Here is a 16,854-nt window from a genome sequence, read left to right as displayed (position 1 = left end):
TTATATTGTTTTTCTATGTTTTGGCGCTTTTACATAATAAAAACAATTTTATAGAAAAAAAAATTTTTTGCATCGCTTTATTCTGAGAGCTATAACTTTTTTAATTTTCGGCTGATGGAGCTGTATGGTGGCTTGTTTTTTGCGGGACTAGATGACGTTTTCAGCGGTACCATTTTTATTTATATTTGTCTTTTTGATCGCATGTTATTCCATTTTTTGTTTCGTGATATGATGATAAAGCATTGTTTTTTGCTTTTTTTTTTTTTTTTTACCGTGTTCACTAAAGGGGTTAATTATTGGGACAGTTTCCTGTACACGACGATACCAAATATGTGTACTTTTATTTATTTATTTTTTCTCATAATAATATTTATTGATGGGTACATTATATTTTTATTTTTGGTGGATTATTTATTTATTTATTTATTTATTTTTTTTTAATATTTTTACAATTTATTTTTTTTTTTTCTCTTTCTGACAGTTTTTTTACTTTTATCCTTTGTCCCACTATGGGACTTTCATTTTTTTTATTCTGAACGAATACAGGCTGTCAGCGCTGCAGATGCAGAAGATACTTTGGTCATGCACTGTTCATGACCAAAATATCTTCCTGCTGTCTGGTGACCCAGATGTTGTCATGACGACATCGGTCATCATGGATCATGGCAACATCCGGGAAGCCACGGCAGACAGCGCTGGAGGCCGGGAGAGGAGGTGAGTATTGCGATCACCTCCCCTTGCCCCCGCAATGCTGCGATCGACTTCGATCACAGCATTGTGGGGGTCAATGTGTCGGGATCTGTGACACCCGGCGGCGGTCGCGCCCGCACAGCCTGTGTGCGGGCGCGATCACAAACACGTACTAATACGTATCAGGCTCTTAAAGCCCAGGGCGCAGATACATATTAGTACGTCTTGGGCTTAAAAGGGGTTAAATGACCAGACCAGGCATACTGCACTTGGTATTAGCCAAAAGGCCGCAAAGCGATTAACTGAATTGGTTTTGGCCTATGGCTGCACCCTGGCCCCAAGAAAGCACCCATTGTAGGGATAGGGACAAAGACTCCCCTTCGGAACACATGTTGTTCATCAATAGACACCTTAAAACACACAACTATACTGCTTGTTGCAGATGCACCCCACACATTTTTAATCTGCATAAGTCCACCTATTTTCACACATTCTCCCCTCTTCCTAATTTTCCATGTGCCTCAAGACCGGGGAGTGGGGGTGGTAGAGAGGATAACTAATTAATGAATAAATGAGCAGCGATCCCCCTGCTTCCCAGTCTGTGGGCTCCCTACAGACTGAAGCTGGCTGCTGCAGCACTACCAGATAAAAGCCAGGAGCCCATTATGACACGTGCAATGTCTGTTCCATTCTTGCATTATCCCATTGTTAGGGGGCAATGGAACAATGGGACAATGGAATAATTCAAGAATGGAAGAATGAAACAGGCATTGCATGTGTCATAATGGGCTCCTGGCTTTTATCTATCTGTACTGCAGCAGCCAGCTTCAGTCTGTAGGGAGCCTGCAGACTGGGAAGCAGGGGGACCGCGGCTCGTCTGTTCAATAATTAGCTATCTTCTCTACCCCCCCCCCCTTCCCGATCTTGAGGCGCTTGGGACATTAAAGGGGAGGAGAGAGGAGAATGTGTGAAAATTTGTGGACGTGTAGGGAACGTATCAGATGTTAAACTGATAAGAAAAGATCAGGTTTTATCAGAATATCAAGAAAACTCAATAACGTGAGTCCTTTGGTAGTGCATTGAGCTGTAGGGTGGATTGCTGCTAAAAGGGAAAAAAAAAAAAAAAAAAACCTCTTTAAATCTTCTTCCTTAGCGAGTGTGAACACAGCATAAGTGCAAACGGAAGTAAGTGTGTGACTTGTTTTTCAGTGAAGAGGTATTTGGGAATCCTGCAGAAAATACCTGTGTGAATTGCAGTGAGTTGCTGAATTGTAAACTGCTGAGTGCTTTTCTACCTGTTTAGTTTTACTGGGCTTTTTAAAACCTGTTTTCTCTCAACAGTTTTACAGTCTCTTATTTTACTACCTGTGTATTTAAGGGTTAGCTACATTGCATTTAAATCCTGAGGTGTAGCTATACTCACAAGGGGTTAATTAAGGGTGAGGGGTTATAATTAAGGGTTTATAAGGGACAGCTGGTTGGGGCATCCAGTCCTTTGGTAGTGCACTGAGTTGTAGGGTGGATTGCTGCTAAAAGGGAAAAAAAAACAACTCTTTAAATCTTCCTTAGCGAGTGTGAACGAGTTGAGTGTGACTGGAGTGTAAGTGCAAACGGAAGTAAGTGTGTGACTTGTTTTTCAGTGACTTGCATTCAGGGAGTTTAGAAGGGAGGAATTTGGACTGAATTGCTGTCTATATTTTATTAATTCTTTACATTTCTTTGTACTTAACATTTCTGTCAAGGGCAATCCCCATTAGGAAATGAGCTCCATTATTGACAATGCTATCCAGTGTACATCTTGCCACATGTATGCAATCCGTGAACAGCCGGTCGTGGAGGCATACTGCTGTGCGAGATGTGTGCACATTGTGCGTTTGTAAGCCTAGGTACTGGATCTAAATGAGCAGCTGGCAACACTGAGATCCATTGACAATATGGAAAGGAGTCTGCTGCTCACTGAGCAGCTGCTCACTGGGGTAGATGTGGGGGAGGGTGGTAGTAGGGAGCTGCAGGACAGTGAGGCATCTAGCTAGGTGACAGTTAGAAGTGGGGGGATAGAGGGAAGAGTGCCAGGGAGGCTAGTCCTGATCTGGCACACCCCAATAAGTTTGCAAAGTTGGCAGATGAGGGGAGTGTCGGTACAGGGGTAGCACTGCTTAAGCAAGGCATGTCCTCTGAAAGCTGGAGGAGTGTCAGCTCCAGTAAGGGGGGAAATAGGAGAGCAGGGCAGGCCAGGCAGGTGCTGGTAGTGGGGGACTCAATTATTAGGGGAACAGATAGGGCAATCTGTCACAAAGACAGGGATCGTCGAATAGTGTGCTGCCTACCTGACGCTCGAGTCCGGCACATCGCTGATCGGGTTGACATTACTGGGAGGGGCTGGTGAGGACCCAGCGGTGATGGTGCACATTGGCACAAATGACAAAGTTAGAGGTAGGTGGAAGGTCCTTAAAGATGATTTCAGGGAATTAGGCTGCAAGCTTAAAGCAAGGACCTCCAAGGTGGTATTCTCTGAAATACTACCTGTACCACGCGCCACGCCAGAGAGGCAACGGGAGATTAGGGAGATAAATAAGTGGCTCAGGAACTGGTGTAGGAAGAAGGGGTTTGGGTTCCTGGAGAACTGGGCCGACTTCTCAGTTGGCTACAGATTCTACGCTAGGGACGGGCTGCACCTCAATGGGGAGGGTGCAGCTGTGCTGGGGGAGAAAATGGCTAGAAGGTTGGAGGAGTGTTTAAACTAGGGATTGGGGGGGAGGGTATACATTTTATAGGTGGGGAAGATAGTGCAGATAGTGACCTAGGCACAAATAAAGAAATTGGGGGTGGGGTTATAAGAGTCAATAAAGTAAGAAGGAATAGAGGTACAGAGAGATGCATAAAATGCATGTACACTAATACCGGAAGCCTCACCAACAAAATGGAGGAATTAGAATTAATTTTGTTGGAAAATAATTATGACATGGTGGGGATATCTGAGACATGGCTGGACAAGAGCCACGACTGGGCAGTTAATTTACAGGGCTATAGTCTGTTCAGAAATGACCTTACAAACAAGCGAAGGGGGGGGGGTGTTTACAGAACAGACCAAAAGTTTGGACACACCTTCTCATTTAAAGATTTTTCTGTATTTTCATGACTATGATAATTGTGCATTCACACCCCCACACCATCACACCTCCTCCTCCATGCTTCACGGTGGGAACCAGGCATGTAGAGTCCATCCGTTCACCTTTTCTGCGTCGCACAAAGACACGGTGGTTGGAACCAAAGATCTCAAATTTGGACTCATCAGACCAAAGCACAGATTTCCACTGGTCTAATGTCCATTCCTTGTGTTCTTTAGCCCAAACAAGTCTCTTCTGCTTGTTGCCTGTCCTTAGCAGTGGTTTCCTAGCAGCTATTTTACCATGAAGGCCGGCTGCACAAAGTATCCTCTTAACAGTTGTTGTAGAGATGTGTCTGCTGCTAGAACTCTGTGTGGCATTGACCTGGTCTCTAATCTGAGCTGCTGTTAACCTGCGATTTCTGAGGCTGGTGACTCGGATAAACTTATCCTCAGAAGCAGAGGTGACTCTTGGTCTTCCTTTCCTGGGGCAGTCCTCATGTGAGCCAGTTTCTTTGTAGCGCTTGATGGTTTTTGCAACTGCACTTGGGGACACTTTCAAAGTTTTCCCAATTTTTCTGACTGACCGACCTTCATTTCTTAAAGTAATGATGGCCACTCGTTGTTCTTACTTAGCTGCTTTTTTCTTGCCATAATACAAATTCTAACAGTCTATTCAGTAGGACTATCAGCTGTGTATCCACCAGACTTCTGCACAACACAACTGATGGTCCCAACCCCATTTATAAGGCAAGAAATCCCACTTATTAAACCTGACAGGGCACACCTGTGAAGTGAAAACCATTTCCGGTGACTATCACTTGAAACTCATCAAGAGAATGCCAAGAGTGTGCAAAGCCGTCATCAAAGCAAAAGGTGGCTACTTTGAAGAACCTAGAATATAAGACATATTTTCAGTTGTTTCACACTTTTTTGTTAAGTGTATAATTCCACATGTGTTAATTCATAGTTTTGATGCCTTCAGTGTGAATGTACAATTTTCATAGTCATGAAAATACAGAAAAATCTTTAAATGAGAAGGTGTGTCCAAACTTTTGGTCTGTACTGTATATGTAAATTCATCCTTAAAACCCATCTTGCGTGAGAATATATGTGAATCTAATGAAAATGTAGAGTCCCTGTGGGTGGAGATAAGGGGAGGGGAAAAAAATAATAAATTACTGATAGGGGTTTGTTATAAGTCTCCAAAAAGAATGGAAGCAGTGGAGAATATCCTCATAAAGCAAATAGATGAAGCAGCGACTCAAGGAGAAGTCATTATTATGAGAGACTTCAACTACCCTGAAATACATTTGGGAACAGAAACCTATAGTTCAAGCAAAGGTAATAGGTTTTTGACAACTTTGAGAGACAATTACCTTTCGCAACTGGTTCAGGACCCAACAAGAAGGGGGGCACTGCTAGACCTCATATTAACCAACAGGCCAGACCGCATATCAAATATACGAGTTGGGGGTCACTTGGGTAATAGTGATCACAAAATAATAAGTTTTCATTTATCCTTTAATAAGATTTGTAGTAGAGGGGTTACAAGGACACTAAACTTCAGGAAGGCAAATTTCCAGTGGTTGAGAGATGATCTTAGTGCAATAAACTGGGACGATATCCTGAGACATAAAACTACACAAAGCAAATGGGAGACATTTATTAGCATCCTGAATAGGACCTGTGCACAATATATACCCTATAGGAATAAACATGCTAGAAATAGGAGGAAACCACTATGGCTAAATAGAGCTGTAAGGGGCGCAATAAGTGACAAAAAAAAGCATTTAGAGAACTAAAGCAAGTAGGTAGTGATGAGGCATTAAATAAATACAGAAAATTAAATAAATTCTGTAAAAACCAAATCAAGGCAGCAATGATTGAGACAGAGAGACTCATTGCCAGAGAAAGCAAAAATAATCCCAAAATATTCTTTAACTACATAAATAGTAAAAAACTAAAAAATGATAGTGTTGGCCCCCTTAAAAATAGTCTGGGTGGATGAGGAAAAAGCCAATATGCTAAATTATTTTTTTTCAACAGTATTACACAAGAAAATCGCATGACAGAAAAAAACATGATTAGTGATGACAAAAATTCTCCATTAAATGTCACTAGCTTAACCCAGCAGGAAGTATGGCGGCGTCTAAAAATCACTAAAGTTGACAAATCCCCGGGCCCGGATCGGATACACTCACGAGTACTGCAGGAATTAAGTAACGTCATAGATAGACCATTATTTTTAATCTTTAAAGATTCCATAATAACAGGGTCTGTACCACAGTACTGGCGTATAGCAAATGTGGTGCCAATATTCAAATAGGGGACAAAAACCAAACTTGGAAATTATAGGCCAGTAAGCTTAACCTCTACTGTGGGTAAAATCCTGGAGGGTTTCCTAAGAGATGCTATACTAGAGTATCTGAAGAAGAATAACCTCATGACCCAATATCAACATGGGTTTACGAGGGACCGTTCCTGTCAAACTAATCTAATTAGCTTTTATGAGGAGGCAAGTTCCAGACTGGACCAAGGAAATGCAGTGGATGTTGTGTATATGGACTTTTCAAAAGCTTTTGATACGGTTCCACACAAAAGGTTGATAAATAAAATAAGAACAATGGGGATAGGGGAAAATATATGTATGTGGGTTAAGAACTGGCTCAGTGATAGGAATCAAAGGGTGGTTATTAATTGAACACACTCAGACTGGGTCTCAGTTAACAGTGGGGTACCACAGGGGTCAGTATTGGGCCCGCTTTTTAACATATTTATTAATGACCTTGTAGGGGGCATACAGAGTAGTATTTCAATATTTGCAGATGACACTAAACTCTGCAGGGTAATCAATACAGAGGAGGACAATTTTATATTACGGGAGGATCTATGTAAACTAGAAGCTTGGGCTAATAAATGGCAAATGAGCTTTAATGGGGATAAATGTAAGGTAATGTACTTGGGTAGAGGAAATAAAATGTATAATTATATGCTTAATTGTAAAACACTGGGCAAAACTGTCACTGAAAAAGACCTGGGTGTATTGGTGGACGACAAGTTTACGTTTGGTGGCCAGTGTCAGGCAGCTGCTGCAAAGGCAAATAAAATAATGGGATGCATTAAAAGAGGCATAGGTGCTCATGAGGAGAACATAATTTTACCTCTATACAAGTCACTAGTGCGACCACACTTAGAATACTGTGTACAGTTCTGGTCTCCGGTGTATAAGAAAGACACAGCTGAACTAGAGCGGGTACAGAGAAGAGCGACCAAGGTTATTACAGGACTGGGGGGGTCTGCAATACCAAGACAGGTTATTACACTTGCGGTTATTTACTTTGGAAAAACGAAGGCTTAGGGGTGATCTTATTAATATGTACAAGTATATGAGGGCACAGTACAAAGACCTTTCTACTGATCTTTTTACTCTGAGGCCTGAGATGGGGACAAGGGAGCATCTTATATGTCTGGAGGAAAGAAGGTTTAATCATAATCACAGACGTGGATTCTTTACTGTAAGAGCAGTCAGACTATGGAACTCTCTGCCGCATGTTGTTGTAATGAGTGATTCACTACTAAAATTTAAGAAGGGCATGGATGCCTTTCTTGAAAAGTATAATATTACAGGTTATATATACTAGATTCCTTGATAGGGCGTTGATCCAGGGAACTAGTCTGATTGTCGTATGGAGTCAGGAAGGAATTTTTTTCCCCAATGTGGAGCTTGGTGTTTGCCACATGTGTTTTTTTGCCTTCCTCTGGATCAACATGTTAGGCTATGGGTTGAACTAGATGGACTTAGTCTTCCTTCAACCTCAAAAGCTATGTTACTATGTAACGTAAACGTATTGTAGAAACTGACATTCATCATTTTGAAACCACTAAAATAAAATTTACTCTATCATAGATAACATAACTTTTCCCGTAAAAAATCATATTTCACAAAATCTCTACATTTTAACAACATGCTAATGACACACAACCTTTCCTGAATTTTCAAACGGATCTTCCCAATACACAAAAACTCCCTGATCCCTCCATACCTCCTTTCCCTTTACTTCAAATTCTTCACCAAAAGATTCATCTTCTTCAAATCTTAACTGTTCAGATTTCCCCTTTGAGATCACTTCCTCAACTTCCACCATTAAGTCTTCTACTGCAACCTTCTTTATTTCCTTTTTATCCAGTTTAACTTTCTTCTTCACTTCCTTATTACCCACTTTTACTCCCACCTTTCCACACTTTTTTTGTTTCTTCCTTTACAACAGACAGTATCTTCCTTAAATCCACAGCTATCGACTTCCCCATCTCAGTATTCTGCAAAACATTCTGTTTTTTTAACTCCAAATCCACAACTTCCTGTTTCGTTTTCTCCCATTGTCCTCCAGAATTCTCTTCAAAATATGCAAATCCAGATTTTCCACAAAAAAAAACCTCCCAGCATTCACCTCTTCATCTTTTTTCATTCATACAAAAAACCTTTGTTTGCAGTTCCATAATCCTATTTTATTGACATAATTTTTCTGAAATTTTGCCATAACACATCGTGACTCCAGATATTCCAACACTTCTCCACTGTCCACAAATGGATCATCCATTTGTATAACCAAACTTGTTGGTTTCCCACCATTGATGTGTATACATGTGACGCACCCCTGGGCCTGTGTCGCACAGCGTTGCGCATGCAGGAGCTTACCCGGAGCCGGATCTGTTGAGGGTTGTAGTCTCGTGGCGGTGACCCGGTCCGTGCCCAGGGAGTCAGACTAAGTGGCGTTGTATTAGCGGTAGATGTTGGACGACTACGCCACCCGTTGAATGCAGCGAAGGAGCTGCCGCTGCAGGGCAGACCGCTGAGGCCGGTGGTAGGATTGTGCAGCGTGATAGTATCACCCCCAACGGGAGGGGTATGGCCTCAGGGCAGCCGACGTGGATGATGGGGGTAGCAGGAATCACTCAGAGACGATGCGGTGTAGTTCAGGGTCTTTACTGGTGATAAAGATAGACCCTCCCGGAGTACTGGCTAGCGATCGGGGCCTGGTCAGTCCTTGAGTAGATGGGATCTCCCCTGGCCAGGCGGAGTTGTAGGCCTCCCAAACTGACTCTACTCTTCTGGCTACCTTGCTAGAGGCGGATATAAGTAGCCCACGTCCCTGAGTGTACCGTGTGGTGCTCACCCGTATGGCCGGTGACTCGGGGCCTTCTAGTGGCGTCCGCTCCACGACGGCGGTGCTGGTCCCACGCGTGTGACCGTGCCTTCGGGTTTCTTGGCCAGAGGACCTGAAATCCCCTGCCGGGCGGTTTCTGCTGCTGGGTAAAGATTAGTCCCCACAGCCTCGGACTCCGGGTCCGGTGATAGCTTCTCAGTCAGGGTGAGCTCTGCAGCTGCCAGACCCTGACTCCTTATAGCACTGCTCCCACAGAGCTCCTGATGTTCTTTTCCTATATCTGCTTCTCTTCTCTGTCTCTACTTCTTCTCTACACCCTAACCCTGCCTCAGCCCTAGGTTTATATAGGGGAAGTCCTTCCCCTCCCAGGACTGGGCAGGAGGTGTGGCATGCATAGGATCCCTGACCAAGAGACCTCCCACCTGCTCTCAGACATAACATTGCTGTTACTGTGGAAACCAGACCCCTGTGGTGCCACATTCCCCCCTAGTGAAATTTAGTACTCCGGGACTAAACATATTTTTAGAAAAACATAACAAGGTATAAACAATAATAATACAATAAGAAAAACACATAAAGATGGTTACGGCGTGTCCGCAACCGGGTGCAGTTTTGAAGAAAAGCAAGGTGTCCATTTCACCAAAACAGGGAGACGTAACCAGGTAGGGGTCTGTCCTGCCCCGAGTCCTTAACAGTCTTTAGTCCATTCCTAGGTTACGCTCCAACCAATTGTACAAGGATTCCCGGTAAATCCACCAAGGACTCCTAAAAATAACTAGAAACACATAATTATTTACAAGTAACAGACAGGTGACCACAAATAAAACAATTTAAACACTTCAAATCCTCCAACGTGCGGGTAACTGGCCTCTAGTGGCCCTAGTGGACCTACGGAGCTGACTGTCTGGCCCTGAACTACAGGGTGTAGGAGCTGTCAAGGGTAAACTGGGCAGCTGTCTACGGGCTCTTTGGCTCACTAGGGGTACGGCAGGCTCACTATGAACAGAGGGTTGATCCTCCTGTTCTGCTTGTGTGGAGTCTGCTGCCTCCTGGACCGGCTGCTCTTCCAGCTCTACCTGTTGCTCCGTAGGCACTTGGGATGCTGGTTGGAGGAACGTGAGGACGGGTACCCCAACTGCACCATTGACTTGAGTCCAGGACCGAGGGAAGTCTCCGAGCACAGTACTAACCTTATCTTCCCTTTCCTCTACGGGTCGAGGGTCTTCTTGCTCTCCTTCTGGGTTCCGTAGCTGTTCGGGACACTTCTTCAGGTGATCCCGGGATACAATGGCTGTGGTTTCCCCTCCGTCTTTACTGATGGTACAGACCTTTGGGTTGTCGTGGCTTGAGGGCAGTACGGTGTACGGGTCCTTCTCCCACTGGTCGTCCAACTTGTGGAGCCGTCTCTTCCTCTTCAAGACCTGCTCTCCAGGTACCAGGGGAACAGCGGGAGCATACTGGTTGTAAGTTTTCTCTTGTCTTTCCCTAGCGAGACAGAGACTTCGCTCCACGCTCTCCTGTACTTTCCGGTACTGCTGCTGCCTCTCTGTGTCCCAGTCTGCTTCCGGTGAAGTGTCCTCGGGTGTCAGGACTCCCATCTCCAGGTCAACAGGTAGCTTACCAGGCCTTGCCCTCATTAGGTAAGCCGGGGTACAGTTGGTGGAACCTACAGGGATGTAGTTGTATAGGTCCACCAGGTCGGGCAGCTTCTCAGGCCACAGACTGCGTTCTTCCAGGGGCAACGTTTTCAGAAGATCCATTACCACCTGGTTCATTTTCTCACAAAGTCCATTAGTTTGCGGATGATAGGGTGTCGTCCTTATCTTCCGGCAGCCATACAGATTGCAGAATTCCTGGAAGACCTCCGCTTCAAAGGCAGGTCCCTGGTCCGTCAGCACTTGGTCCGGGTACCCGTGTGGACGGCAGAAGTGCTGCTGGAAGGCTCTAGCTGCTGTTTGAGCTGTTAAGTCCTTAACGGGGACGACAACCAAGAACCGGGAGTAATGATCCACAATGGTTAACGCGTAGACGTAGCCACTTCTGCTTGGGGTCAGTTTTACATGATCCAAGGCTACCAGTTCCAACGGCTGCTTGGTGACGATGGACTGAAGGGGGGTCTTCTGGCTGGCACGGTCCTTCCTTCTTAGGTTGCACGGGCCACAGTCTCTGCACCACCTCTCGATGGTTCCCCTCATGCCTACCCAGTGGAACCGCCCGCGCAGCAGGAACTCCAGCTTCTTCCATCCGAAGTGTCCAGCCCCGTCGTGGTATGCCTCCATCACCATGGCTGCGTCTCTTCGTGGCACCACTACTTGCCAGATTAGTTCATGCGTCCGGGAGTTAACCATTCTGCGGCACAACTTCCCCTTGTAAAGGAACAGTCGACTCTTCTCAGCCCACAGTTGTTTGGCTTCCTCCGGAGCGTCTGGGTCAAGGCGAGCCTCTGGCCGAGTCAGCATCTCCTTCACCAGTCGGACGGCAGGGTCACTGTCTTGCGTTTCCTCCCAGTTGTAGTGAGGCAAGGGGTTAAACGTAGCGGCTTGCTTACTCCTTACCCGATGGGAATACTGGATAGTCCCATGACGGTGGAACGCGGGGAGTTCGACTTCTTCCAGTCCCTCTGGATCTTCTCCTACGTCCGGTAGGTTTGGCATCCTGGACAGGGCGTCCGCGTTGGTATTGGAGCGTCCTGCCCGGTATTTGATTGTGAACTCGTAGTTGGACAGACGGGCCATCCATCTCTGCTCTAGGGCACCGAGTCTTGCCGTGTCCAGGTGTGTCAACGGGTTGTTATCCGTGTACACGGTGAACCGGGAAGAAGCGAGGTAGTGCTTAAAGCGTTCGGTGACTGCCCACACCACTGCCAGGAACTCTAGCTTAAATGAGCTGTAATTCTCAGGGTTTCTTTCGGTGGGTCGCAGTTTTCGACTGGCGTAAGCGATTACTCGTTCTTTCCCCTGCTGGATCTGGGACAGTACGGCTCCTAGCCCGATGTTACTTGCGTCGGTGTAGAGGATAAAGGGCTGGCTGTAATCAGGGTACGCCAGGATTTCATCCCCCGTGAGGGCCATCTTCAGCTGGCGGAAGGACTCTTCTTCTAACTTCTCCCATTTGAAGGGCGGCTTCTGGTTCTTGGCCTTCCGGGACTGGCCTATCAGGAGGTCCTGCATAGGAGCTGCCTTTTTGGTGAAACCGGGGATGAATCTGCGGTAATAGCCTACCAACCCGAGGAACTGCCGCACTTCCTTTACACTGGAGGGACTTGGCCATTCCTTAATTGCGGTGATCTTATCAGGGTCGGGAGCCACTCCGTCAGCGCTCACCACGTGTCCCAGGTACTGCACCTTTGGTTTTAGGAGGTGACACTTGGAGGGTTTTACCTTTAGGCCGTAGTTTGCCAGAGCTTCGAACACTTCCGCCAGGTGTTTCAGGTGGTCCTCATAAGTCTTGGAATATACGATGACATCGTCCAGGTACAACAGGACCGTCTCGAAGTTTCTGTGGCCCAGACAGCACTCCATTAATCGTTGAAAGGTTCCTGGTGCGTTACAGAGTCCGAACGGCATGCAGGTAAACTCGCTAAGTCCCATCGGGGTGGTGAATGCGGTCTTCTCCCGGTCCGCCTCTGCTACAGGAACCTGCCAGTACCCGCTAGTGAGATCCAAGGTAGAGAAGAAGTTAGCAGATCTTAAAGCAGCCAAAGACTCCTCTATCCTTGGTAAGGGGTACGCATCCTTGTGTGTGATACGGTTGATTTTCCGGTAATCTACACACATCCTCATGGTGTTGTCTTTCATTTTGACTAAGACTAGTGGAGCTGCCCAGGGGCTACAGCTATCCCTGATCACCCCAGCCTCCTTCATGTCCCTAAGCATCCCCTTGGCGTGTTGGTAGTGTGCAGGGGGTACGGGTCGATACCTCTCTTTTATGGGAAGATGGTCTCCCGTGGGGATGTGGTGACTGGTCTGCAAACCATGTCCTATGAGGAACGGTTGCAGGATTTGGGAATGTTTAGCTTGCAAAAAAGAAGACTGAGAGGAGACTTAATAGCTGTCTACAAATATGTCAAGGGCTGTCACATTGTAGAAGGATCATCTTTATTCTCATTTGCACAAGGAAAGACTAGAAGCAATGGGATGAAACTAAATGGGAGGAGACACAGATTAGATATTAGAAAAAACTTTTTGACAGTTAGGGTGATTAATGAGTGGAACAGGCTGCCACGAGAGGTGGTGAGTTCCCCTTCAATGGACGTCTTCAAACAGAGGCTGGACAGACATCTGTCTGAGATGATCTAGTGAATCCTGCTTTGAGCAGGGGGTTGGACCAGATGACCCAGGAGGTCCCTTCCAACTCTACCATTCTATGATTCTATGATTCTACCCCCTTGACTCGCCCGAAGTCTAACGGGTGTTTACTAAACACTCTCTCGTACTCTTGAACCACCCGATAGATTCCCTGTCTCTGGTGTGAGGGAGTGGAGTCAGTACCCAAATGTAGTTGCTGACACCAGTCTTCCATTGTTTCCTTAGAGCCGTTACTTTCCTCCGGGGAAGATGGAGGCAAGGGTTCTACGGACTGTATGGAATTTTGATTGATGGTATACAATTTGGCTAGCGTGGCATACCGGGGCAGGTACACTTCCCTCTTCCCGATATTTATTATGCGAACGGGCACCCTCCCATGGCGTACATTGACCACCCCCCGTGCTGTCAAAATGGTGGGCCTACTGTCTGAGTAAACTGGTTCTACCATTGCCTGGTAATCTCTACCTCTCAGACCAATAGCTGCCCGGCACCAAATCATCATTTCACTTTTTGGGGGCATGGCAATAGGGAAAGGGTCACACATTCTTACGCTACCAATCTCACCACCGGAGAGTTCTATCTGTTGCCGTCGCATCAGTGCCCGGATCTCTTTCTGGAGCACTCGCTGCTGGCCGGAGCTGGCGTTCTTGGCAACCTGCTGTAAAAGGAAAATCACCTCTGCAAGACAATTTTCAATTACATTAGTTCCTAGAGTTATCTTTGGGTGACTCTCGTGCTTGTCAATGTCTACAATGATCAGTCCCTGTGCCGCCAGTTCAACTCTACCGATTTTAATGGTCACCTCTTTAAATCCAATCTGTGGCACGGGCTGACCATTGCTGGCGATGATACTCAAATCGTCGTCAGGGTAGCGGGTGATATCCGAGTCATTCCAGTACTGCTTGAAGAGCACGTACGGGATAGTGGTAACCTGTGACCCGGTGTCCAGTAGGGCACTCATGGGGATGCCATCCAGTACCACAGGCAAGACTGGACGTCCTCCCACATATTTGTCGCGCCAGTTCGATGGGCCTGATGATCTTTTTCCTGGGGTTTGGCCCTCTACCCCAGGTTGTGCCAGTTTAAAGGACAGTACCTTGCCATATGTCCGGGTTGATTGCAGCAGCGGCAGATGGGTTGTCCGTCCTCGTTGTATCGGTCGCTGGGTCTTCCTCTGGCCGGTGGGGTCCTCCTTGGTCGACGCCACGGGATGTCCTCCGGTCCGGATGCCAGCTGGATCTTCCCTGGAGTGGAAACCTGTAAAGACTGCACAGTTCGGGTTAGCGCGGCAACGCTTTTAGCTAGCTCTTGGACCTGATGGTGCAGGTCTGGAGCCGGGTCATTGTTCAAAGCCTGCGCATCAGCTCCCACAGGCCCTGCCGACAAGGGTGCCGCCTCCTGGTGGTAAGTGGTAGTGGGGCGTCTGTGGGTCACAACGCCACCTGGTGCCGGTTCTCGGAGCACCCGGATGGCTCTGTCCTTGAACTGTGCAAATCCCAGATGAGGGTCCTGTAAGGCCATTGCCCGCAACTGGGTTCGGTGGGCATTGCAATATAAACCCTCTATAAATTGTTCAGTCAACAGCCTGTCCTCGTCTCCCACGCCGTCAGGGTCGGTCTGCTTAATGGCTCTCAGGGCCTCTTGTAGGTTCAGGGCATAGTCCCTTATACTCTCGTGTGCTCGCTGCTTGCACCCGTAGAATCTAAGCTTGATCTCGGCTGAGGTGCGGGTATCAAAGGTGTCCCTCAGCCGGGTTAGTATCCCTGCAACAGTCCTCCCCCCAGGTGGCCAGGACTTTACCTCCCTTTGGGCTGCCTCGGTTAATTGGGCCACCAGGATGCTCACTTTTTGCTCTTCTGTGAGGGGATACACCTGGAAGAGGCTATCCAGCTTTTCTCTAAAGTCATGCAGGGTATGTGACTCCCCTGAGTACTGGGGTAGCCAGGCCGCTCCCGGGATATAGGGCATGGTGAAAGGCATGACTGCAGCAGCGGTGGCGCTGGCGGGGGTTGAGGCAGTGAAGCTCTCCTCCGTATCCGACATCTTCCTCCCCCCTAGTGGACCGTGGCCTACCTTGCGATGATCCTCTTCCGTAGGCCGCGGCTCCGCAGTGGATCGTCAGGGTTGAGGACCTTCCGTCGCGCTCCTGTGACGTTGGCGTCTGCTGGACTCCTTCCAGGACCTTACGCAACGTCCGGACGTGAGGCGGGGCTTCAGTTCTCGCGCGCTTTCGGAGTCCACGCCCCTCTTCTTCCCGCGCGGCGTCTTCAAGATGGCGTCCAACGGCGGGAAAACTCCACGGATGGCGGGAAGAAGGCAGAAGATGGCGCCGGATGGTGGGAAAACTTCGCGGATGGCGGGAAGAAGGTAGAAGATGGCGCCGGATGGCGGGAAACCTCCACAGATGGCGGGAATCTTCACCACTGGTAAGTTTGAACAGTCTTTTTCAGGCACGCAGTACCCGGTGGTTGCGGGCACGTTATCCTGCCGACTACGCCAAAAGTTGACGCACCCCTGGGCCTGTGTCGCACAGCGTTGCGCATGCAGGAGCTTACCCGGAGCCGGATCTGTTGAGGGTTGTAGTCTCGTGGCGGTGACCCGGTCCGTGCCCAGGGAGTCAGACTAAGTGGCGTTGTATTAGCGGTAGATGTTGGACGACTACGCCACCCGTTGAATGCAGCGAAGGAGCTGCCGCTGCAGGGCAGACCGCTGAGGCCGGTGGTAGGATTGTGCAGCGTGATAGTATCACCCCCAACGGGAGGGGTATGGCCTCAGGGCAGCCGACGTGGATGATGGGGGTAGCAGGAATCACTCAGAGACGATGCGGTGTAGTTCAGGGTCTTTACTGGTGATAAAGATAGACCCTCCCGGAGTACTGGCTAGCGATCGGGGCCTGGTCAGTCCTTGAGTAGATGGGATCTCCCCTGGCCAGGCGGAGTTGTAGGCCTCCCAAACTGACTGTACTCTTCTGGCTACCTTGCTAGAGGCGGATATAAGTAGCCCACGTCCCTGAGTGTACCGTGTGGTGCTCACCCGTATGGCCGGTGACTCGGGGCCTTCTAGTGGCGTCCGCTCCACGACGGCGGTGCTGGTCCCACGCGTGTGACCGTGCCTTCGGGTTTCTTGGCCAGAGGACCTGAAATCCCCTGCCGGGCGGTTTCTGCTGCTGGGTAAAGATTAGTCCCCACAGCCTCGGACTCCGGGTCCGGTGATAGCTTCTCAGTCAGGGCGAGCTCTGCAGCTGCCAGCCCCTGACTCCTTATAGCACTGCTCCCACAGAGCTCCTGATGTTCTTTTCCTATATCTGCTTCTCTTCTCTGTCTCTACTTCTTCTCTACACCCTAACCCTGCCTCAGCCCTAGGTTTATATAGGGGAAGTCCTTCCCCTCCCAGGACTGGGCAGGAGGTGTGGCATGCATAGGATCCCTGACCAAGAGACCTCCCACCTGCTCTCAGACATAACATTGCTGTTACTGTGGAAACCAGACCCCTGGGGTGCCACACATGCACACTTCCATTTTCATCCTCTTTCCACTTCTTAAAAAAAAAACACATTTATCCTCCGATTTTATTGTCACATCAA

This window comes from Phyllobates terribilis, unplaced genomic scaffold (genome assembly GCF_046119375.1).
Source record: "Phyllobates terribilis strain yellow unplaced genomic scaffold, ASM4611937v1 Scaffold_5__5_contigs__length_657084704, whole genome shotgun sequence".
NCBI classification, from domain to species: domain Eukaryota; kingdom Metazoa; phylum Chordata; class Amphibia; order Anura; family Dendrobatidae; genus Phyllobates; species Phyllobates terribilis.
This window is presented reverse-complemented; position numbering follows the sequence as displayed.